Source organism: Octopus sinensis, linkage group LG3 (genome assembly GCF_006345805.1).
Source record: "Octopus sinensis linkage group LG3, ASM634580v1, whole genome shotgun sequence".
NCBI classification, from domain to species: Eukaryota; Metazoa; Mollusca; class Cephalopoda; order Octopoda; family Octopodidae; genus Octopus; species Octopus sinensis.
This window is the reverse complement of record NC_042999.1, coordinates 41,040,661-41,066,976: the sequence shown is the minus strand read 5'-3', so window position 1 is coordinate 41,066,976 and position 26,316 is coordinate 41,040,661. Positions and strand designations below refer to the sequence as shown.

Below are 26,316 nucleotides of genomic sequence, written 5' to 3'. Positions count from 1 at the left end.
TTATCGACCCCGAAAGGATGAATGGCAAAGTCAACCTCGTCGGAATTTGAACTCAGAACGTAACGGCAGACGAAATACCTATTTCTTTATTACTCACAAGGGGCTAAACACAGAGGGGACAAACAAGGACAGACATAGGTATTAAGTCGATTACATCGACCCCAGTGCGTAACTGGTACTTAATTTATCGACCCTGAAAGGATGAAAGACAAAGTCAACCTCGTCGGAATTTGAACTCAGAACGTAACGACAGACAAAATACCGCTAAGCATTTCGCCCGGCGTGCTAACGTTTCTGCCAGCTCGCCGCCTTAATAGCAACAACAACAAAAACAACAATAGCAACAAAACAGAATGCAGCACAAACTCCAAGAATATGAAACATGAACGTGCACTTTAGAGTGAAACAGGCTACATGAAACTGAATGAAAAACGATAATATCAATATTAATTCCAATGGTAAAAATAACATTCTTCTCTATATTTCAAAAGGACTGGCTAGAAAAACACATAATTTTGAGTATTCCAGATACATATTACTCGTATATTGCACGAAAGGCAATAACGTATAATAATGAGTTCTATTTCTCTGTACGATATAGCATTAACGGGTTTTGGGGTTAGAAATAGCAAATAGAGGGAATGTGCAGGCGTGTCTGTGTGGTAAGAATCTTGTTTCCCAACTACATGGTTTCAGGATCAGTCCCACTGCATGACACCTTGGGAAAGTGTCTTCTACTGTAGCCTCCGCCGATCAAAGCCTTCTGAATGGATTTTGTACACGGAAACTGAAAGACCCCTGTCATGTGTGTGTTTGCATATATGTGTGTGTGCGTGCGTGTGTGTGTGCGTATGTGTGTGTGTCCGACCCCCACCATCGCTTGACAACAGATTTTAGTGTTTTAGGTAAAAGAAACCGATAGAATAAGTACTAGGCCTACACAGAACAAGTCCTGCGGTCGATTTCTTCGACTAAAACCCTTTAAGGTGGTGCTCCAGCATGGCCGAAGTCAAATGACTGAAACAAGTAAAAGAATAAAAGAATATTATAAGATCGTGAAAGTGACATGAAGTATCTTGCTCAAGGACAAGATGTGCCTTCCCGCACAGGATTCGAACTCATGAGTTTACGGTCCAGATCCAAACAGTCATTCGCTATTTCACGTGCCTTCACACTACAGATTAAAGTAGCAAGTATTAGTCGCTCAGTTATATTTTCCAGAAAGTTAAATTTCTAAAGAAATGATACATGGACATGTACATAGAACATGTACAAAGAACAGGTTAAAAACTAAATTAATGCGTACTGTAACTACAAAAAGATGTTACAAGTCGAACAGAACCTGCTAGAGATACAGTCAGAAGAGATGAGAAGAGAGTTTACACATGTAAAGAGAGGAGCTCTGTATGATTTACACCCCAATGTTTGAATAGAATTTCATTCTTTGTAAATGTGGAAGATATGAGTACGAAGCATTCCTGCCAGTAATAGATAGAAGAAACGTAACGAAGCATATCTCTTTGCAGTCTCCGATGTGACCCGTAGTAACAAACGTACCACCGTCGCAGACAGGAAATGTTCTACACATGTTTTAACCTAGAGTCATATTAAAGAAATTCATTTTAACAGAAAAAAAAAAGAATTACCACCCACCCACAAACACACACACACACACGCGCGCATACATTATCTAAAGGAAGCAACAATATATGGCATGCATAGATAGATGAACAGATAGATAGATGGACAGATAGATGGACAGATAGATAGATGGACAGACAGACAGACAGACAGACAGACAGACAGATAGATAGATAGATAGATAGATAGATAGATAGATAGATAGATAGATAGATAGATAGACAGACATACATGCATACATACATACACTTATATTGGGTTGTCCGGAAAGTTCATGCCGATTTTTAAAGGAAAGAAAACGGTCAATAAATACTTGCCATTACATTTTTAATCAAAGAAATATGAAGCATTTTGTTGCACAATTCGTCTCCATCTTTCCTTTAACTTGAAAATACCCTCTTCCCAGAATTGAGGTGGTTTCATGGCAAATAATTCATCAAGGTATCTTTTTATATCATCCAAGGAATTGAAATTTTTACCATTAAGACTATTCTGCAGACACCTGAATAAGTGAAAATCCGAAGGAGCAATATCTGGTGAATATGGAGGGTGGGGGTAACACATCCCAGCCGAGCTGCAGCAATTTTTGTCTCGTTCTCAAAGCATCAAGTGCCGAAATGAACTTTCTTATCTTCCATTTTAAAGGGTTATAGAATTAAGACGAAAAGATAGCTTAAACTGTTCTCTAAATAGAAGTGTAGTCAAATCCTATTTTATGGACTCAACGATGTTCTAAAATAAGTCGAAAGGTAAGCTATTATAAATCGGCACGAATTTTCCGGACAACCCAATATATATACATTTCGATACACAACACAGACGTGAGTCTGTGTGTGTGTTGATAGATTGATAGACAGACAAGCAGGCAGACATACTCGCATGTATAAATATGAATCTATATATATCAGCTGATGATACCCGAAGTGACCGATGTCTGTGATGACCAGGTCACGTTAATTTGAATACGCATCATGCGCCTGTATGGAATATCTCTGCGTACTATATACGACGCCCAAACAGCATCCCAAATTGCAATTGTTTGCGCGCACGTACGAGTGAGCGTGTGTGTATGCGTTTGTGTGTTTGTGTGTTTGTATGTCATTTTCTTCTTGTTTCAGTCATCGAATTATATCTATGCTGGGGCTCTGCCTTCAAGAACTAATTTGAAAAACTCGTCGCTGGATAAGTACCTATTCCATTGTCTGTTGTTACCAAATCACTAAGAGGGACATAATGAACTCAACACTATTTGTTGCCGAGGGTGTAGAGAGATGCACGCTCACACAGACACACTCAGGCTATATATATATATACATATATATAGTGTGTGTGTGTGTGTGTTGTGTGTGTGTGTGTGTGTGTGTGTTTGTGTGTACGTGTGTGTGTGTGTGTGTGTGTGTGTGTATCTATCTATATATATATAGTTCAAATTTATAGAAAACGAAAGACAAAAACAGGTGGAGGAACAACGAGCAGGTGCATTAGTTTGACGCTCTGGAAGAATGGAAAAGTCTTTGACGTTTCAAGCCTACGCTCTTCCACAAAAAGCATTGAGAGAGAAAAAATGGCGAGAGAACGAGAAAAAAAACGGAAAGAGAAAAAATGCGTTGGGATTAATGGGTCAACATATGTATATTTCTCAACCAAATCCACTTTCAAGTCTATAACAGAAAACGCTTTCCCAAGTTTCCCAGATGCTGCACAGTGGGATTGAACTAGTACCTGAAATCACGTAGATCCAAGCAAACTTCACAACCATACAGTCATGGCTACGTCTTTAAATTATACACACGTACAGAAGAAAGGCGTGCAGATATTCGCAATAATACTTACAATCAAGCATGTGTACACACGTGCCTGTGTGTGTGTATGTAAGTAAGTTTGTATGCATAAATGCTATTATGTTATTTCTGAATTTATGTGAATGTGTTTCGTATGTTGTTATTTGCCGCTGACTTGTCTGACGGTATTTTTATATTACAATACGTGTCTATATTTCATATTTATATCTAACAGAACCAACAAAAAAAAAATTCTCACTGGTGCATAATCAGAAAATGCACGGTGATTGATTACATGCTTTCCCACTGTTATAATGATGATTGCTTCCAAGTCTGGTTTGAATTTAAATGTTTTTCAGATGTTGTATGAACAGACTACCTGTGGTGCTTTCATGTAAAGTTGCAAGCAATAAGCAATTCCAAAATTCCAGCAAAAATATATAAAGACTAATAATTTCGCTAATGTCTAAACCATAAGTGAGTGATTGTTTAACATAAAAGCTTGCATTCAAAGATTTCAAGGTTGAGGAAATGAGTATGAGAGAAGCTGTGACGTTCATGCCTTTTTTTCTTGTGCATTGATGATGTAACAGGAAATAGAACCCGTTCACGTAGTCGTTCAATAAAAGGATAAATCAATCCTAGAACATTCTCTATTGTCAGAATATTTCTTTGTTACATAAGCACAAAGACAAAATTTATAGACGAGGAAAATGAGTTAGTAGGATATTCATAAATTTTCTTTATGGCATTAGTGATGCAAGAGAGCAGCTATATAACTGAATCTAATTAACCTCTACAGAGAATCAATACCAACCTACCAACCAAACAGTGATATCGCATTCTGAACCAACAATTGTGCTTCTACGGGTTTCCGTGTATTTCTGGAAATAGCAACTACATCTTACTTAAATCGCACTATATTGTTTAACGAAACAAAGTCACGTAGATTAAGATTCTCGATACCCTATCCAATAAATGATAAGGCTGGCCAGTTCTTATAAGGCTGACCAGTTCTTAAAAGGCCGTCATCTGTATGTCTGCTCAGCTACAGTTCGTATAGAGCTAACCTACAACAACTTTCAAATATTGCCTTTTTTTATTTGGAACAATACCTATTTCTTTATTACCCACGAGGGGCTAAACACAGAGGGGACAAACAAGGACAGACATAGGTATTAAGTCGATTACATCGACCCCAGTGCGTAACTGGTACTTAATTTATCGACCCCGAAAGGATGAAAGGCAAAGTCGACCTCGACGGAATTTGAACTCACAACGTAACGCAGACGAAATACCGCTAAGCATTTCGCCCGGCGTGCTAACGTTTCTGCCAGCTCGCCGCTTTTATTTGGAACAATACCGTTTACTTTTTTTTTATCTGCTGCAATCTGTTATATCTGAGATAATAGTGACAAAGTGCAGCCCGGTAAAATTTGCTCTCGGAATGAAATTCAGTTCGTTGTTCTAGATTCTTTGTAGCTGTTTTAATAACAAATCGCATTGATTTCTTTTTGATCATTGAAAAATATTAAATATTTGTGTAAGAAAAGAATGGAAAGTGTTCAGTCTCTGTTATTGTTTATGTTTATATATATATATATATATATATATATATATATATATATATATATATATAAGAAATGAAATGAAGTGGTGTAAAACAATTTGTTTCATTGTGATAGCCAATGAGGGAAAGCGAAACGCCTATGATTTTCCAGAGACTCTAGCACTTGTGTCGGGAAAAACGAGACGAGAGACTTGACCTAAAATCTTGCAGGGTAGTAAAATCTGATAAGGGCAGCGATACGTTTAATAGTGTTAGTGTTAAACCAAGTCAGGTATTAATTGCACATCTCAGATAACCAAAGTGGTATCTTTGGCGGTCTTTCTAACGAATGTACCTAACATGGGTTTTATCAACGGGATTGAATGCTTAGTCATCAACGAGACACTAGTACGTCTAAGGCAAGCACACCAATTGCCGCTGGTACCCGTTATCCACGAAATTTACTAGAACAACGTGAAATGAAGAACCTTACTCAAAGACACAATACACTACCATGTTCAGGAATCGAACGCCAAATTTAATGATTGCTAGCCCAACACCGTTATTTATAAATCACACGCCTTCAGGAATCAGTTCATTCACTGAATAAATAACTAAATGCATTGGAACCGCCTAATTATTATCGCTAACATTTCATTATAGTTCTTCAGTGTAAACAAAATTAGCATATTCTTTAAGTATTAGTTAAGTAAACAGTCAAGAATTATCGAAGTTCAGGAAATGGAAAACAAACAGAATATTTACAGTGTGTTTAATCGATCCACTAAAGCTGACAACTTTGAGGTTAATTAAAAGGTGATTCGAGAATTATTTTTCATTTAACAAAATACAATTATGCAATTAACAGAATTAAAATTAAGAACTACTAACTCTGATGCAAAAAACTTAACAGAATGTGATTCTCATATATTGGGTCATCCCATAAATAATGCGGATTTTCTGTACTTTTATTATTCAAAATTAAGATAAGCAAAGTCCTTTTTTAAATCTAAAATATACTCTCCTTCATTTTCTACAATGCTCTTCCATCTCTGGTAGACTTGCAAGGCCTCTCTTCTAAAATTCATTTGTCCCTGACGAAAAATATTCCTGCAGTACTGTTCTAGCTTGTCTACAGAATTAATATTTTTCCGTCCAAATGATTTTGAAGATCGCAGAATAAATGATAATCAGGTGGGGCAATGTCCGGTGGGTGGAACATCGTTTCCCACTGAAACTTCTCCAGCCTTTGGAATGTCATACTCGCTGTATATGACCGAGCATTATCATGATGGAAGAAAACATTTCGTCTTGAAACCAAAGATGTTCGTTTATTTTCTAGCGCTAACTTAAGCCGCTCAAGCTACTAGCAATAGATCTCCTTGTTATCGTTTGGTTTGGGTTAAAAAGTTCAAAGTGGACTAAACCTTTCATATCCCACCAAACAGATAACAACACCTTACGTGGGTAAAAACCTTTTTTGGCTTGGAGTGCCGGTGTTTCTCCTTTCTCTACCCATTGTCTTCGGCGCTTGATATTCTTATAGAGAACTCATGTCTCGCCACTAGTTACTATTCAATCCGAAAAAGGTTCATTCGTGAGACGTGACAGCAAAGAAGAGCACGTATTCACTCTTTGCGCGCGATTAGACTCGGAGAGTTTGTGAGGAATCCATTAACCCAATTTGCTGACTTTTCCGATGGCACGCAGGTGTCAATGAATGGTTGAATGACCAAATCCAAGCTTCTCTGCTAGTTCCTCAATAGTTACGATGGGATTTTGTTCCAGCAGGACGTCCTCGTCGAGCTCTACAAATCTTCCAAGCCGAGGCACGTCTACTAGGATGAGGTTTCCGGCACGAAATTTCTGAAAGCACTGTTGACACTGGTTTATGCTTATTGCCCAATCCCCATATACTGCATTAATATTCTTCGCACTTTCCGCTACGTTGTTGCCTTTATTGAACTCATAAAGCAAAATATGCTGAATATGCTACTTTGTCACTATAGCTTTGCAAAAATAACTCTTAAAATCGAACAGCACTCTTCAAAACTTGCACAAACAATAAGTACAAGGTTACATTACTACCTTCTTTTATAGCAAGTTGCTGCAGGTCCCTCTCTGACTTTTAGTTCATGCAATTGAAAAATGCATTATTCATGGGATGACTCAATATTTATATTTTTATTTATATTCTTTTAGTAAAACAAAACGGTACTAACTTTAAAGCTTCTATTTATCATCACATGTGTTAAATACATATGTACATATGCTCGAATTGGAATTTAGTCACGGAATTAATACTTTCAAACAGTTTTTTTGTTTTAGTTTGTATTAGTGTAATATAAATGTATCCCTCATATTAATTATCGATGTTCCTAAAATGCTTAAATACATTTTTTTTATATTAAAAATTCTATTGCCATTTCAGAATAGTTAGAATGAAGATATAATTATGAATGTGTCTATCTACGTCAATGATCATGATGGTCTGAAGAAGTGTAAGGATGAAGGCACGAAATAATGTTTTAATTTGCACACACGAATTTGATTACTTGTTGCCCGAACCAGTATATGTTTATATAAAATATACAGAATCCAATATCATGACAAACATATGTATATATCATACATGTATACATATGCATTCATTCATTCATATATATATATATATATATATATATATATATATATATATATATATATATATACACATACATACATATGATGATGATGATGATGATGATGATTGTGATTATGATGATGATGATTACGGCGATAATGACGGTGATGATTTGAAACGTAATTACCAGGCCAGAAGCTGAGAGGAAGTGTTAATTAATTAAGTTGAGCCCTGTCGACAGTTGGTCGTCGCTTCAAAGCTGAAAAGCAAAGCTGATCTCAGCAGGATTCGCATTCATAAAGTACCGGAACGAATACAGCAAGGCATTTTGTTCAGCGGTCTAACGATTCTGAATGATTTCTAATCTGAGCACAAGATCAGATATTTGTGGTAGTACTTAACTGAAATTTACTTATGGGGGCCTCAAGAAAGATAAAATAGCATTGGCTAAATTGGAACGTTGCCCGCCAAACAACATAACTGTGTATACCACATGGAATTTGGCCCGACACTCAACCGATTGTATATAACCGACTGTTGCACGCAGAGATAGTCATTTCAATTGATCTTGGCATATCATTGGTGCTCATTGGATGTTTGCGCGAATTATAATGTCATCCGTTCTGCAATTTGGATTCAAAACATTATAAGAACGTAAACAAATACCTATTTCTTTACTACCCACAAGGGGCTAAACACAGAGAGGACAAACAAGGACAGACAAACGGATTAAGTCGATTATATCGACCCCAGTGCGTAACTGGTACTTATTTAATCGACCCCGAGAGAATGTAAGGCAAAGTCGACCTCGGCGAAATTTGAACTCAGTACGTATCGGCAGACGTAACGCTAAGCATTTCGCCCGGTGTGCTAACGATTCTGCCAGCTCGCCGTAATCAAATACAGCAAGATAAGATATCGTTTTGAGCCACAAACTATTACTAGAGTAGAGGTGTTAAATAAACAATAACCGGTTTGTTTGCAACAAATATTCTAATATAGAGACAAGTCCAGTAATTTGAAAGGTAGCCGATCAGAAGGACTTAATATGTGACTGCTATTTCATTTCATCGAACGAAGAGAAAGGAAAGGCAAAATTCACTTCGTCGGGTTTGAACTCAAAATGTAAATAGCCAAAACACATTCTTTTACTTGTTTCAGTCATTTGACTGCGGCCATGCTAGAGCACCACCTTTAGTCGAGCAAACCGACCCCGGGACTTATTCTTTGTAAGCCCAGTACTTATTCTATCGGTCTCTTTTTGCCGAACCGCTAAGTGACGGGGACGTAAACACACCAGCATCGGTTGTCAAGCGATGTTGGGGGGGGGACAAACACAGACACACAAACATACATGTCTATATATATATATATATATATACATATATACGACGGGCTTCTTTCAGTTTCCGTCTACCAAATCCACTCACAAGGCATTGGTCGGCCCGAGGCTATAGCAGAAGACACTTGCCCAAGATGCCACGCAGTGGGACTGAACCCGGAACCATGTGGTTGGTAAGCAAAGTACTTACCACACAGCCACTCCTGCAGTAAACGGTACATTCATGTTATGAGCGTATCATCCGCATGCCGGATCGATGATATCATAGGCAATTATTGTTGTCAAAACGATTTAAATTTCATTCAAAATATAGAAACCTCCCCGCCCCTCCTTCTCCTCTTTCCCCTTATCATCGTAATCACTTTTTATCACTCTAATGCTAGTGTAGCTATTATCACGTGCACGATAGATTCGGCTGTCAATCAATCAACTGCATCATTAGGATCATAGAAACGCCTACGTTTATCATCTTTGCTCGGTGGTTTTGGCGGTAGAAGTAGTTGAAATGTCTGAGGATTTACAGCTTTTCCTTTTTAGACTAACCCTCAACTTCTTTAACTATCTATCATTCGAGAAGAAAATTGAGATGAGAGAGAGAGAAGAAAAAAAACAGAGAGGGTAAGAACGACAATGCAGTGAATTATGAAGTAATGTCGTACTGATGAGAGTCGTAACACTGATGTCGCTAAATTAGCCCAAATTAACGGTGAGAATTTAGGCTGCTATCTAGAACTCAAAGATAATGGATTTCATATATCAGAAAAAAATCAGGTTTGCGTGTGAGATGCCCCGATTCACGCTACGTGATTAAGAACCCATTTTGGCGATCTTGCTCTGGTTCTTGTTTGTCTTGTACTATTATTGCCATTTATTATTTACCTATTTATTAATATATCCTTATTGCTGCTATTGATCCGACACTCTTACTATTTATAAAACGTGTAGTGGTTTTATAGATACCCTGTGCATTTCTATACATTTGTTGTTTTCTTATACACTTCGTCTTAGTACGGTCCTCAACGACAGTTAAACAGAAATTTATATAATTATTATTACCATTATTGAGCTGGCAGAATTGTTATAGAGTCGGTGGTGGGGTGCTTAACAGCATCTCTCTCGGATCTTTATAAATTAGATCAAATCCCGCCAACGTTTAACGTTGGCTACTATACTTTCAAGGTTGATAAAATAAGTACAAGTTGAACATTGGAAGCGAAGCAATCGACTTCCCCCACTTCCCCTAAATTTGCTAGACTTATGCAAAATTTTAAAACCTTATCATTTTTATGATAGCGAACTGGCAGAATCGTAAGAGCATGAGAGAATTAAACGGCAGTATTTCAAACAAATCTTAAAATTTTGAGTTTAAATCTTGCAGAGGTTAACAATACTTCAATTCCTCAAGAATCGATAAAATATAGTATTGGTTAAGGGCAGGTGTTGATGGCATCGAATAACCACTTCCCCTCAAAACTGCTGACCTGTTGATATGTAAATAATGAATCTGACATACCTAAAATCCATCTTCAATAATCGCAGGGTAGGAACTTTTACACTTCTAATTTTTCAAGGTATCCAATGGTCAAAAATTGCGTTTCTGTAATTAAATTAAAAGAAAAAAATTAAATACTTCACAAAAGAAAGAGACAAAGAAAGAAAGAAAAAGAGCAACGCATGATATAAATACTAATAACAATTGTTCGATGTATGCAAATGAAGCAATATTAAATTAAATTAGCAGTATATGTATCATACTGAATGTAGAAGCACTGCCGAAAGGCACGTTACTGCGAATTTCATTCACGATAAAACATCTCACATGGATGTGGTATAGTTAAAAATACAACATATATATATATATATATATATATATATATATATATATATACACTCATAGTCATATATACATATAAATTTGACATGAGCGATTCTTTTTTGTATATTTTCTTGTCTTGGAATTCATGGTCAAACGGCTGGGTGGAATTGCGCGAAAAATTACACGGGTGTGTAGAATGATCCGGTGGTGTTGCTGGGCTTTGTATTTTTCACAGCTCCCATTGTTACCGAGATAATCTGCGATAATAATACTCTTGTGTTTATAAATGAGAAAGGAAAGGGTGATAGATGAATAAGGAAGGAAGGGGCGATGTCATACTTGATAGTGGGATGATGAAAATTGTACGCTGAAAAAGAAATCAAACAGCATTTCAACTCTGCTTGAATATATGTGTGTGTATGTAAAAGAGGGTTATGTGTATGTGCATGCATGTGTATGTGTTTCTGTGCGTGTGATTGCGTGCGCTCTCAATGGAAATGGGGTGATTAACATTCACCGCTGAGAATTAAAATCAAGCATCGTTTCAACTCTATGTATTTGGTATTTACTAGCCAGCTACCGTATTTAGTCATAGCCAGCTCTATATGGCCTTAAGTCGAACAAGAAGAAAGGAAAACTTTAAAATTCTTTTGAAGGAAACAAGCAGGTAAAGATGTTAGTTGCCGATAGATTTTTCACAAAAAAATTGTAATAAAGGAACTATTAAAACAAAATCTTGGTTTTCTACTTTATATATAAAATACTACAATTAGCCATCATTTTTGACGGCACGGGGGTTATATCTTTATATATAAAAGTGAAGTTGTGTGTCTGTCTCCTACGATTTAGATTCCTAACTAGTCCCACATTTTGCGGTGCAGTTTAACCAAAACCGGGTATCTTATAGTCGTGATTCATATCGAGCCCTTCTAGGTATTAGCGCGTGTCTACGATGAGTCTACGATTTTAAAAATAATTTACCATCATTTTTTTCCATTTTAATGCATTTTTTTTTGCTATTATATAAGGAAAGGAACTCTTTAAAAATGTATTATTAAATCTCATAACGTAAAAAGCTACAGTAACCCCCCCCCCTTTGTGGTTAGCCATATTGAGATGGCTGTTATACTTTACATCTCTAAAAATGCTTATATAGTTATTTCCCTTACAAACCCGAGCAACGCCGGGCGATACTGCTAGTATATATATATATATATTTATACATGTAACAAAAAGAGATTTTAAAAATCGGTCCAGCAGCGATTAGCGAAAGAACACCAAACGCATTTCGGCCTTGCTGGGCTTTCTCAACGGTGCATACTCGCTGGCATATGTCTTACAAGATTTATCGCCTCCAATATATGAAATTCTTAATTGTGCAATCACTGATGCTGCGAATAACCATCGAGCAGAAAATATGTTCATCGTATGCAACTGAATAAATCAAAAATAACCTCTGCATATCCACTAGAGACTGTCTCGCATTAATTTCCTGTTAACAATGAATATACATTATGATACATTGATAGCGATTTTAATAATACTCGTAATAACTTCATAGAGACGTTCGTTTAAATAGAAACAGTTGGTGATGTTATTATGAGTATTTTTTTTTTTAATCAATTCAGCCCAAGTGAGATCTGAACTCACAACTAGACAACTGATCTACAACGGTAAAAACTTTAGTAGTAAGAGGTGTACAGAACTAAGAAAGCTCTAGAGATTTAAAATCTCAACTCCATATCCATTCCAGAAGCTGATGAGAAATATGTTTCAGTCTGGAAAGGACACCGAAATATCACAGATAATCTTTCCAGATAATTGTAATAGCCCAGTTTGTTCCTTCTCGAGTCATGCCTGGCTCATAAGGACCGGTTTCCCGGTCTCCTTGGCGTATAAGTTCCCCACCTGGACGGGACGCCGGTCCGTCGCAGGTGAGCTACAAGATGCAGGAGGAAAGAGTGAGAGAAAGTTGTGTCGAAAGAGTCAGCAGAAGTTCGCCATTACCTTCTGCCGGGGCCGCGTGGAGCTTAGGTATTTCGCTCATAAACACACACATCACCCAGTCTGAGATTCGAACCCGCGATCACTCGACCGCAAGTTCACTGCTCTAACCACTAGGCCATGTGCCTCCACAGAGTCCAGTGAACTGAGGCGACGTAGAATAAAGTGTAATACTCAAAATCATTGCTGAACGTCTGTACTTTATGGGATTTCATGATCTATGAGCAATTACTCCCAATGCTTTATAGGCTGTCATTTTCCCCTCTATATCAATACTCGCGGATTTAATTGAAGAATTTAGATGGCATGATTTAATGTGATAAAGCATTGTGTCTGCCGCCCTGTTATATCTACAAGCTACCGCACAATATATATATATATAAAGTGTTAACAATGATTGATGTTGACTTTTCACTTAACCCAAATTGATATACTTCACGGAAATTTAATAAAATATATTTGTCTTACATAAACACGATGACTGCATAGTCTATGAAGAAAAAGCGGGATCCTGCTTTCGATCATGCTTCGACGAAGGATGTATTTTAATTTATATGTTTACAACGAAATAGTGATCGTGAACTAGATTGACCAAACATTAATTCTGGATCCTAAGCAAACTGAAGAAGCTACGTCATGGCTTGTTTTGAATAGATAGACATCGGGAGTGTCTTAGCAGAAAAGATTAAAAGTGAGAGATTTTGCGGTAGTGTATTAACGTTATTTATTTTGTGAAATGTAGGAAGGAATAAGTGATAAAATATAGAACGGAGAGAATTATACTAAAGCGCTTAGTATGTCACTTAATTGTGCGAGTTTTCAACAGCAATTTGTCGCGAGTTTTACTGCAACAGATAATTTAATAGCACAGAATATTTTGAATACTAAAGTTTAGGTGCATTGAATAAATAGCATAAAAATCAACTCAGAATGAATCCTATGTTTAAGAAAGTAGATCTCGTTATTTTCATAATCCTCCGAAGAACTCCTGTTTCTTAATTGCATGCAGAGTCACTTACGGCCAAACGTTTGACCTGCAGGGTATAGCAGCTAAAACCTTATCAAGCATCATGACGTTTAATACCGTAAGTAAAAATGTCTTCTCTTTTTTATCATTTTGTACTTTATTTTGTATTTGCTTCAGTCATTGGACTGCAGCCATGCTGTGGAACCGCCTTGAAAAAGTTTAGTCGAAAAAATCCAAACCAGTACACTTCTTAAAGTCTAGTACTTATTGTATCGATATCTCATTCCGGAACCACGTGGTTACAGGACGTAAACAAACCTATACCGGTTGCCAAGTGGTGGTGTGAAAACAAACACAGAGATACACACACACACACACATACACGACGAGATTTTTTCAGTTTACGTCAACCAAATGCACTCACAAGGCTTCGGTAGGCACAGGACTATAGTAGAAGCAACACAGTGGGACTGAACCAAGCACAATGTGACTGAGAAGCAAACTTCTTACCAAATAGCTATGGCTACAAGAGAAAGGGTGACGGAACCATCACAGTTTGAATACATTTCGTCATAAATCTGCTCGGTAAGGGGGCGCATTGGGGGGTACACGGAGGCTAAATAAAAAGAACAAAATCAATCTTGTATAGGGTAAAATGTAAATCTAACTTGCCTTGAAAAGAACAAACAAGTTTATATTACCAGATGCTGGAGAAAATAACGCATGTACACATACTCTGTGTGTGTGTGTGTGTGTGTGTGTGTGTGTGTGTGTGTGTTGTGTGTGTGCGTGTTTGTGTGCGTGCGTGTTTGTGTGTGTGCGTGTTTGTGTGTGTGTGTGTGTTTGTGTGCGTGTGTTTGTGTGTTGTGTGTGTGTGTGTGTTGTGTGTGTGTGTGTGTGTGTGCGTGTGTGTGTGTGTTACTTGTCAGACTTACGTTGCTTTAAGCCCAACCTCCTAGAATTCATGGTAATGAAAATACTGCAGAATGATTCAGAGAAATGCAGCTATAGGATTTCAAAGTCACTGACGTCTATTATTATTTCAGTTAAGATTACAAACATGTTATCAAAATGTCACTGTGTTTTCATTGCTTACCTACTAATTCAAGCAATTAAAATATTTACAAGAATTTGTGTCACTATGATATTTGGACTTTCAGATCAGCGCTTTCTGATACTGTTTTAAACACACACACACACACACACACGCATATTATATTAACATCTAAATGTACATGTTTGAGTTTGTATAAGTATGTGTAGAGATACCATTGTTATTTGCATCTCAGATTTTGTATAGGTAATTTAGAGAAATGTTCAGAATGAGAGGGAGAGAGAGGGAAGGAGGGAGGGAGGGAGAGGAAAAGAAATAGAGAATGAGAGAAAAAAGACAGACAGATAGATAACAGAGACAGAGAGGTGGGAGAGAGTATACGCGAGGAGTGAAACGTCAAAGATATTTTCCTAGAACTCTCTTGTTTACCAATAGACCGTATTAGAGTGACAAATTAATGAACAGCTTTATTGATTAGATAAACAATTAAATGATGACTTAGTTCTTCTTGTCATACTTCTGACCAAGAAGAATAGTAAAGAGTTGGAATCCCGCAGCCAATATTCATCCATTACCTGCTGATCACAATAATTCCAAATATTAGGATCTAATGGCATTTATCACATGGAGGGCTGCTATTGAAATTCATACCTACTGCACACAAGTCATGCACTATCAGATGGAATGTTGTATGTTCCATCCGTTAGATTATTCCATCTTTTTTTCCCAGAAATATAACAACGTTGGCTGACTGTCGACAGAAGGATGCTCGAACAATATATTTCTGGTATGATTGATTATTTGAATAATACAATATAATTGAATAGCAGAAACGGTAACTCACTAATGTCTATCAATTACTCTACTTTCAGATTTTAAATCCCATCAGGCTAAAATTCGCCTTTTATCTCTCTGGGATCAATAAAATAAATTCAAGTCATATACCGGTATCGATTCAATCGACCGAACTCCTTCCCTATAAATTAGTGTCATTACCAAAGTAAGGAATAAATATTGAAATAGTGAAAGTGCTGGACTTCCACAAACGGCTGAGTGGTGGTCTTAATGTCTTGTGATATTAATTACGCCACCTCTACGCTCTCACTCGTTAACTTTTGTCACGTGCTAGGCATGTATTGAGGTCAAATATATTTCCAATATTGCTCCTGCAATTTCAGTCTTATAAAGAAGCATAGTTAGAACAGAGAATATTGATATTTAATTCACGAGAATCCCTTCTCTTGTGAATACATGCACACACCAATGACATTATTCCTAATATATACTAAAGCAAGTAACATGCCAGACGAAGTGCGTAGCGGCATTTCGTCTGTTCTGAGTTCCGAATCTGCCGGGATCGACTTTGCCTTTCATATGAAATAAGTACCAGATGAGAGCTGGGGTCGATGTACTCGTCTAACTTCCTCCAACAAAATATAAAACCTTGTACCTAGGTAGGATATTTATTTAGGCGGGGAGCCGGCAGAATCGTTAGAAAGCTGGAGAAAATGCTTGATAGGATTTCTTTCTACGCTTTACGCTCCGAGTTCAAATACCATCGCGGTCGACTTTGCCTTTGGTTTTTTTCGGGTTCAATAAAGTAAAGTACCACTCAAATACTGGGATCAATGTAATCGAATTGCCACAACCCTCAAAAGTGCTGGCCTTGTGCCAAAATCTAAAGCCATATATCAAGGCAGCGAGCTGGCTGAATCGTCACCACGACGGACAAAATTCTTAGTAGCATTTCGCCCATCTTTACGCCCTCTGTTCAAATAAGGCTGAGGTCGACTTTGGCTTTTGTCCCTTTGGGATCAATAAAATAAGTAACAGTCACGTGCTTAAGTCGATGAAATTGACAACCAAATTTAAGGCCTTGAGCCTATAAGTATCAAGTTTTATTTTTGATATGTATTTCAAATAATTACACAAAAGGGATTATTCTTTAGCATAATTTTTACAATTATCGTAACGAACAGCGATAATTTTTTAGTCCTTTATTAAATTTATATAGAGGGGTTTCATTTATCGCACACAATTCTTTCATTTGTTTGAACATTGTAGATGCGTTCTTGGGCTGGTCCTGTTGGCGTAATTAATGTTCTTAACTTTCTAATAGTCAACCATTTATTAGAGACAATATTTTGTCTTTGTTACTCTTTAATGTTTAGCTCTAACAGTGTGGTGAAAAGACAGAAACGGCAAAGAAACAGAGTAAAAGTGTTGCAATGTTTTTATTTCGTTATCCCTTTCGCATTCAGATAACTCGGTCAAATGTAATTCTATTTATTGACATAATTTTGAATTAATAATACATTATCTAATAGCACCGATATTTCGGTGGTGTGATTGTTTATTTCGAGAATAATATTGTGTGGTAAGTATGAGAGGCCAGGTCTGGCTACTTTGAACATAAATCAATGTAGAATAATTTGGGCCAGATATGGACCGTTTAAATGCTAAATGTTAAAATCTGAATTCCATTTCTGCCAAAAGTAATACGCCAGAGATCGATATTTTCTTTACTTTTTTCTTTTGTCTTATTTGTGGCTTTTCCTATTGTGAACGACAGATGAGTGCTGCACAGTTTCCCGTTGAATAACCAGAAAAGTGATTTTTTTTTCTTTCTTTTTTTTTTTGATCAAATGTTCGTGCTGCACATTAACGCATATGCACTATCAAATCGTCATTGCCTTTACTGGTGCACAGTGTAGAGGCGCAATGGCCCAGTGGTTAGGGCAGCGGACTCGCGGTCATAGGATCGCGGTTTCGATTCCCAGACCGGGCGTTGTGAGTGTTTATTGAGCGAAAACACCTAAAGCTCCACGAGGCTCCGGCAGGGGATGGTGGTGATCCCTGCTGTACTCTTTCACCACAACTTTCTCTCACTCTTACTTCCTGTTTCTGTTGTACCTGTATTTCAAGGGGCCGGCCTTGTCACTCTCTGTGTCACGCTGAATATCCCCGAGAACTACGTTAAGGGTACACGTGTCTGTGGAGTGCTCAGCGACTTACACGTTAATTTCACGAGCAGGCTGTTCCGTTGATTCGGATCAACCGGAACCCTCGTCGTCGTAACCGACGGAGTGCTTCCAGTCCAGCACAGTGTGCTACGTATCAGATGCAGAAGCGACCGAAGAGAATCGTGAAGCAAAGTGTTTCACCCAAGAACACAAAGCAACTCCTACTCCGGGAATCGAAAGCACGACCTTACAATTTTGAGTGAAAACCCCTAACTATTTAGCCATGTGTTGAGATCGATATAATAAGTACAATACACTAATGTTACTTAAGTAAAGCATGACAATAACCGCGTCTGTAAATCTGTGGCTTAGTGCCAAAGTCAGCACTACATATCACTCGTTAATTTTAGTGTAATGGCTGTGTGCAGCAGTGAACTATACCACGTACAATAGTACCTAATTATAGCTAACTAGGTGGACTATTCCTTTAGCTGCTAAGTAGCCACTGAAATTCCCAGCAATAGTAATGACAGGATATGATCATTTGATTTTTCAGGTACCTAATTAGCTGTCATGATTAGCTAGGTGCATCTGACACAATTGAAATTTCTGTTGAATGAAATTTGTTATCTCACTTTAATATTTAATGATCGTATCTACCAGATGCCTGTATAATGATGATTGTAGTATTGCAGCCTTTCATAATAGGGGAAATAAGAAGAAATAAGTGATATTTCGCGTCTGAGGTTTTAGCTGGGTTCAACAAAATATATTTTGCTTTAATTAATATTAATAGATTTATCTCAAGGAGAATCATTAGTATCTCTTATTTTTGGATACTCATAATCGTCGCCTTTCAATAACACTCGGAGATGTTTAAGGTAGCAGATTTTATTGATAAGAGTTGAGAGGTATTAGTCTGTATTAATTAGTATAAATATAATATTTTTAAAAAGTCTATACATAATAAAAGAAAGAGTACGATCAAACGATCAAGAGATAGACAAACAGATATAGACAGACAGACAGATTGATAGATAGATAGATAGATAGATAGATAGATAGATAGATAGATAGGCCGTAAGGAAGCAAAACAGATAAGATACATAGATAAATAAATGCAAACATACAAAGAAAAAAATGTATGAAACGGAAAACGATATCGACATTATGTCTGAGGTGGCGTGTCAATTTTAATTTGAAGTAGATTTTCGGATTAATCTCTCAGCATATTATTTCGTACAATAAAAAAAGTTGAATGACAAAGCTTTTAAAGTAATATTTTTCTTATAAAATAACCAGTAGCAATCAGAAGATGGCTAAGATTGTTCAAATATAAACGGATATATTCTTCTTATAAATATTCCTGGCTGCTTAATCATTGCAGATTATTATTCCGGTACAAGAATCAACTGCTATCATATACTAGTTCAATATTTTAAACTTTTTTATCTTTTATTTTTTAGGAAATGATGAGTTGCTATGCTGAAAATTGGCCTAAAGCCCAGTTAAAGGTTTTATGTTTTCCAGGTTAAGCTAGTCTAGTTGTTTACAATCTTAAAAAAAAATCTTTTTTTTCTACTTGTAGCTCAGTAAAACCTTTCTTTTGGATGGGGTTTTGCAAATGACTCTTCTTTATGGTTTGCGAAAGGAAAACAGCCACTTACAAAAAGTAACTAATATTGCACAGTGGTTCATTATGCATACTTTGTTTATATAATATCCTATTCAGTATATCTACTCTTCTGGGGTTTTTTTTTTTTTTGCTTCTGAAGATTATTGCGCGGACAAGTATCTCCTACGTTCAATCTTTATGGAGATTTGGCAGAAGGCGAGAACATATAATTCCTTCTACAATAGGTACAAGGCTTGAAATTTTGGTAGAGGGAGTCTAGTCGATTACGAAGACTTCAGTGCGCGACTGATTCTTATTTTATCGATCTCGGCAGAATTTGAAGGCAAAAACTAAAGAAGGACGAATTGCCACTAAGCACTTTGTCTGGAGTGCTAACGATTTAATCAGCTAGCCACCTTAAGGACTTAAATAATGAAAATACATTGGGTCTCCGCGCATCATAAATCATGATTTTTTTAACTCATTAGATAATTCCCAACTCTTGTTCTTTATCTTTTATTTTGTACTCGTTTCAGTAATTAAACTTTGCCCATGCTGGTGCGCTATTAGATCGAAGAATTTTAGTTGAATGAATCGATCCCAATACTTACTTTTTTCAGTCTGGTACTTTATCGGTTGTTTTGCCGAACCTCTAAGTAATAAGGACGTAAACGCACCAACACCGGTTGTCAAGCCGTGGGTGGGGACACACAGACGCAAACACACACACACACACACATATATATACACACGACAGATTTCTTTCGGTTTCCGTCTACAATATCCAATCATAAGGCTTTGGTCGACCCAAGACTATAGCAGAAGACACTTGCTCAAGGTGTCACGCAGTGGGATTGAACCCGGAAGCAAGTGGTTGGGAAGTAAATTATTTACCACACAGTCATGCCTGCACCTTATTGTTATGTTTTAAAGGCTTTTGAAAATATTGAGAAATTTGCCGCTCCCTTAGGGCTCACAACCCTCTAAGGAGATGCTGTTACTCAGCTTTAGAAACATCTATCTAGCTGATATATTTGATTTTAAACAATTAGAAACGAATGTCTAGTATTACTCTGAAAGGGTTAACGTTATAAGAGTGAAAAGCAAATAGAATTTTGGTTGTAAAAGTTTTTTGAAGCTGTTTTTATATTCTTTGAATTACTTTTATCCACTCAGATAGGCTCATTAAATTTTCTCTATCAATTATATTTATAGCTCTCGTCAAGTATGCATGCAACTTTTAGTTGTTGTTATAGATAAAACTTTCCATTATACCAGTGGGACAACTAGACACTGGCATGTGTCAAGATTGATGAATATACACCTTAATGATTCGCAAACAGGTGAGATCGAAGTCTGTGAGTGATCAGTAATTAGATGTTTCCTGTAGTCATTGTACCGTTTCTATGGCAACAAATACGACACGACGATAACAACATCGGCAAAGAAAATGATATCTATCGACTAATCAATTATTTAGAAGCAGGGTTTGTTTCAGACTAGTCGCCGACATGAAGAATTAGCATATATATCGGAAAAGAGGCGAAGACAGGTATATGTTTGACTGTTTCAGAGCATATCATTGTATGTAGATTATCCATTTCTAACCACCCCCACACTTTCGATCTCTCTCTCTCTCTCTCTCTCTCTCATTCACTCTCGTTCGTCGTGTTTGTTCTACACGTATGCGCACGCGTGTGTATGTGTATATATATATATATATATATATATATATATATTTGCACAACAAATATTTAAACGTATATATATATATATATATATATATATATATTTGCACAACAAATATTTAAACGTATATATATATATATATATATATATATATATATATGTATGTATGTATGTATGTATGGTGGAGGCGTGTGTCTTAGTGGTTAGGGTGTCAGCATCATGATCGTAAGATTGTGGTTTCAATTCCTAGACCGGGCGACGCGTTGTGTTTTTGAGCAAAACACTTCATTTAATGTTGCTCCAGTCCACTCAGCAGGCGAAAATGAGTAACGCTGCGATGGACTGGCGTCCCGTCCAGCTGGGGAGTACATACGCCATTGAAACCGGGCCCATGAGCCTGGCTAGGCTTTAAAAGGGCGCATTTACATATAAGTAGATACACATACACATAGATAGATTTATGTATATATGTGAGTATATATATAAGTAGTCATATAATTTACATCTGTGTGTGTGTGTCATTGTGAAATTTGGAAGAGCAACATGTTTGTATACAATTTTGTTTCTAGTAAAGGAATATTTCTACGGAGTCTTTTCTAATGTTACAACAGGTCTGTAGCGAGAATGATTTTTGAGCCATACAAAGAAGGAAGATGACACCAGCACAACCACCAAACATAATCTCAAATCTGGATGACCTTCCACAAAAAAGAATGAAAACTACACAAAGAAAGTGTTGGATTCGATCTGAGGAGCTCGACGCAATGTATCATGGCATGTTTGCAGCCTGTCTATTGACAGTTAAAAAAAAAAAAAAAATGAGTCAGTTAAGAGTTGTTTAATGGTGAAATTCTGATGAAAACTTTCTCAAAAATGTAACAGGTGACAAAACGTTGGAGTTTGCCATTTTGGGCCCATATTTAATTTATGACAAAACTACATAACTGATCATACTACTACAAGCGAAAATTACAACAGTATATTCTTCTCTTGAAATGATGTTCTTTACTGAAAGGTTTACTTTTGTGATTTTAGGTTACAGATTGGTCACAAGTTGTGGAGAACAGTTCTACTGCAGTGGGTTCGATCATTGTCACTGCAACGAGGAAGAAAAGCATAGCTTATCAGAGTCGCTCAATGTATTGGTGTTTCCTTTGAGTGGAAGGATGTTGTCCATCATAAGTTTCAACTACGTGTTGAGACGAGACATTAGGCATCTACAAGGATATGCTGAAATTATAGAAGGACAGAGAGTCATCTGAGAGATGTAGTGCCTAGAAAGAATTCTGAGGCATAGACAAACCAGCTCTAGCTGGAGCAGAAAAACACACCTGCTGATGCGTCGTTACTTGCCGTTGTGCTTTTTTGAGCTTAATATGCTCCAGCATTGCCACAATCTTAGGGTTGAAAGGTATAAAAGAATAATAGAATATTCTTGTAGTAGATGTTTCCTTACTTTAGTTAGGGCGAGATGCGTAGTGGCCTAATCTAAAGAGGCGGGTGGCTAGAGAACGATTCACGCTCCCTGGCTACCCTACAGTTCGGAAGAGAAAATTAAAAAGAAAAACAAACAACTAAAAATCCATCTGTCTGGAGATAGAAGATATTGGGAGAAATTCGTTATGAGAACAAGTGAAGTAAATACGAGGTGTTCCAGAACAAGTATCAAAAATTCGAAAAATCTTTGGGAAAAGCGTACTAATAGAAGACGGAAATACTAGGAAAAAGGTAAATCTGATTATTTTTAGTGAAGTAGTAAATGTGTTTTTCAGTTTTTAGCAGACCTTGGATATATTTTCTTTTTCTTTTCTTGAGATATATAATAATATTTTAACTGACACTAAAAACCAGTATTGGCCATTATATTTTTCAGCAAACGGTGCAGTTAAGGGGTTCATCTCCACTGTGTAGATTCTGCTAATTACCAACCAAATAAAAAGAGGGATTCGACAATTTTCATGTCCAAAAGCGAGCTGGCAGTATCGTTAGTATACCGGACAAAATGCTTAGCAGCATTGCTTCCGTCTTTACATTTTGAGTTCAAATTCTGCCAAGGTCGACTTAGGCTTTCATTCCTTTCGTGGTGGCGGTAAAATAGCTACCAGTTTTAGTACTGGGATCGATGTAAGACTTATCTTCAACTCCGAAATTGCTGGCCTTGTGATAAAATTTGAAATCGATATATGCTATATTTTATCTCCAAATTTGAAATAAGCATCACTAGCCTCCGCGAAAGGCAATACACTGATCCCCTCTATACACAACCACAGCACAGATAGGTTAAGATGGGAACTCTAGTTTCGTGGAGATCACTAGCAACTGCTCAATATGTCCAAACCTCCACACAGCATTGCTACTAAGTATATATGTATTAGTAAATTGACAGGCATATATTACTATGTTAAGTAATGATTCAAGATTTTAAAATCAACTGTTTCAACATTTCATTATGCATTCAGTTATTGCCATGTTTGTTCTCATTTATTTTATGATCAAACTACATCACTAGTAATACAGCATTAGTACTGCAAGTGAAAACTACAATGGGATTTTCTACGCTTGAAATGATGTTCTTTACGGAGAGATTTACTTGTTTGGTTTTAGATTACTGACAGGTCGCAAGCGGTGGAGAACAATTCTATTGTACTTTAATACCGAACTTCAGCATTATGTACAGATCTATGATTTCTCAGCTTTAAGCTTACTGACACTGACCGAAGTTTTCACTTTTATTAGTCGATGTCCCAGTAATTTAACAGTGTCGGTTTAATCAACTATCCCTACTAAATTAGCAACGCATCGAAGGAAACACCATGAACAGCTTATGAACAACTTACATTGTGGTTTCCGTCATTACATTCTAAATCTTAAATCATCTAAATTTAAGTTAGTATCTTATCTTTTTGTTGTTGGTAAAATACACACATAATATATTGCAGTCAATTCTAACAACCATTGTCCACCACCAAAGATGTTGGCAGTCTTTAATGAAACCAAGCCAATATTACGTTTAGGCGAAAGAGTGACAATGACAAAATAGATAAAGAATCCTGTCACGAGTGACGTGTTATATATTTGGATAATGTATTATATTCTAATAGAATAAACTAAAGAGGTAGTGAAAAGTACTGCCCATTATCGTACACTCGGCACTATCTTTGAATATTGAGTATTAATCCTGTATACAAGCAAGAAAATGAAAACGAACGAAAAGAAAAATTTTCGCCATTATAAAATCCATGGTTATTGGATCTGCATCCATCTTTGTCAAATGTTTTCCTCGTGGCACCATTCACACTTAGTAAAATAAATCATACTCCAACGTCAACTTGAAAGACCTATCCAAACAATACTCTGGGTTTCGGCCAACGAATATTAATGCAATGCAATAATAACAAATAGTTGATGTCAGTTTCATCCACCATTTTAGTTTGAAATTGTATGAAAGCAAATTGAAATATATATTTATTAATTTGATTTGAGTAGGAAGCAGGTCTAAATTATGAAAACTGTATTTTAAATAAATGGAAAAGGAGACAAAGAGAAGCGAAGAAATTCTAAATGACTTATATAATATATATCATAGGATAATGTAAATGTATCTACAGGGAAATATTCAGTAACTGCTCCTACTGTTCTACTGTTCGTCTTGTTGACTTCTCCCGTTTATCAAGGGGGGAAAAAATAGATATTTTTCTTAGCATAAAATTGATGTCCGAGAATTTAATAGTTGAAATGAACGTTGCGCCTACACATATACACATAACGAGTGTGTGGTTGTGTATGTGTGTTGCTCTGTGTGAGAAGGTGTGTTACTCTGTGTGTATGTGTGTGTTGCTGTGTGTGTATGTGTTGCTGTGTGTGTATGTGTGTGTGTTGCTGTGTGTTTGTGTTTGAGAGATGAGTGAGATTTGTGGCTATATTGGAAACTATATCCATTTAGGTATTAATTTAAAACTCGGGGGAAGTGGTTAGAAAATAAAAGAAAGCAGCATAAGAAAGGTTTTGTGGTATAAAAAGAGTCGTGTAGAAGAGAGTGAGAGGGACGAATGAGAGAGACAAGAAGAAATATAGAGAGATATAAGGAGTGTGAACGATAGAGTAATATAGGAAGAGGGGGAGAATCGTAAGAAGAGGAGATAGGGAAAGGAAGATTTGCATGTGGTTGTTTTGAATTACGGATAAGTATATGAAAGAAAGAGAAAGAAATAGGATTAGTGGAAAAGAAAGAAATGGGTGCAATGAATGAATGAATGTTTATTATGGTAGATTATGTAAGTCGGGTGAATAAAGTATTGAGTAGGGAAAGCAATATAAAAAAATCGAAGAATGTTAAAGAAAGGGAAGAAAAAGAGGGAATCAACGAGAGAAAGAGAACGAAAGAGAAATTAATGAGTTACCGAAGAAGAAGAAGAAGAAGAAGAAGAAGAAGAAGAGAAGAAGAAGAAGAGAAGAAAAAGAAGAAGAAGAAGAAGAAAAAGAAAGAAAAGGAAAAAGAAAAAGGAAAAAAAAGAAGAAAAAGGGAAAAAAAGAAGAAGAAGAAAAAGAAGAAGAAGACGAAACAAAATTTTAAAAAATTTGTGACATGAAAAGGGTTTGAGATTATGCTTTCAAAAATCTGAACTGAACGAGTTGCTAAAGAGAAGAAAGGGAGTGAGACAAGAAGAGAGAGAAAGAATTAGGAGCAGAATAACAAAGAGATTGAAGGTAAGAAGGAAGGAAGGAAGGAAGAAAACGAAAACAAAGAAGAGAAGACAATTTCAAATAGAAAGTAAGAGATGGTGACGCTCCTTCGTGACTATAGTCGAAAGTCTGAGAGTACAAATAAGGAAAAGGCATTGGTATGGTAGGTTCACTGTGTATAAATATGCTTGTGGTGGCGAGGGATATTCGTAATCTTCGAAAGTGAAATATATTGACTGATTGATTGATTGATTGATTGGTTGGTTGGTTCATATATCGTTAAAACGGGCTGGTAAAGAAAACGCTGTGTCAGTATATGCGAGGAGAGTATATATATATATATAATATATATATATATATTAGTATGCAAACCAGCACACAGTAACCATAAACCATATTAGTTTATGTGACGTCTCTACTAGAAATATCAACCTATGTCCCCTAATTTTAACAACTTATAGAAGTGCACATTCGATACGTGATGGACTTCCCAAAATTAATGTATGAATTCAATACTCGGAGTATGCGGAGTGTTTCCATTCCACTTTGTCCGGGTACGCTCAGCTAAAAGCGAGCGGCACTAGCATCT

General features: G+C 36.6%; 1 protein-coding gene across 2 annotated transcripts in view; it reads right to left on the bottom strand.

The window, feature by feature from the left end:
• Positions 1-26,316, bottom strand: part of LOC115209330 (inactive histone-lysine N-methyltransferase 2E-like) — a 519,705-nt gene that overhangs the window by 395,242 nt on the left and 98,147 nt on the right. For both annotated transcript variants that reach the window (XM_036500943.1, XM_029777691.2), the window contains exon 2: positions 10,450-10,533. The gene's annotated coding sequence lies outside the window, so the exon portion shown is untranslated. The remainder of the gene's footprint in view (positions 1-10,449; positions 10,534-26,316) is intronic.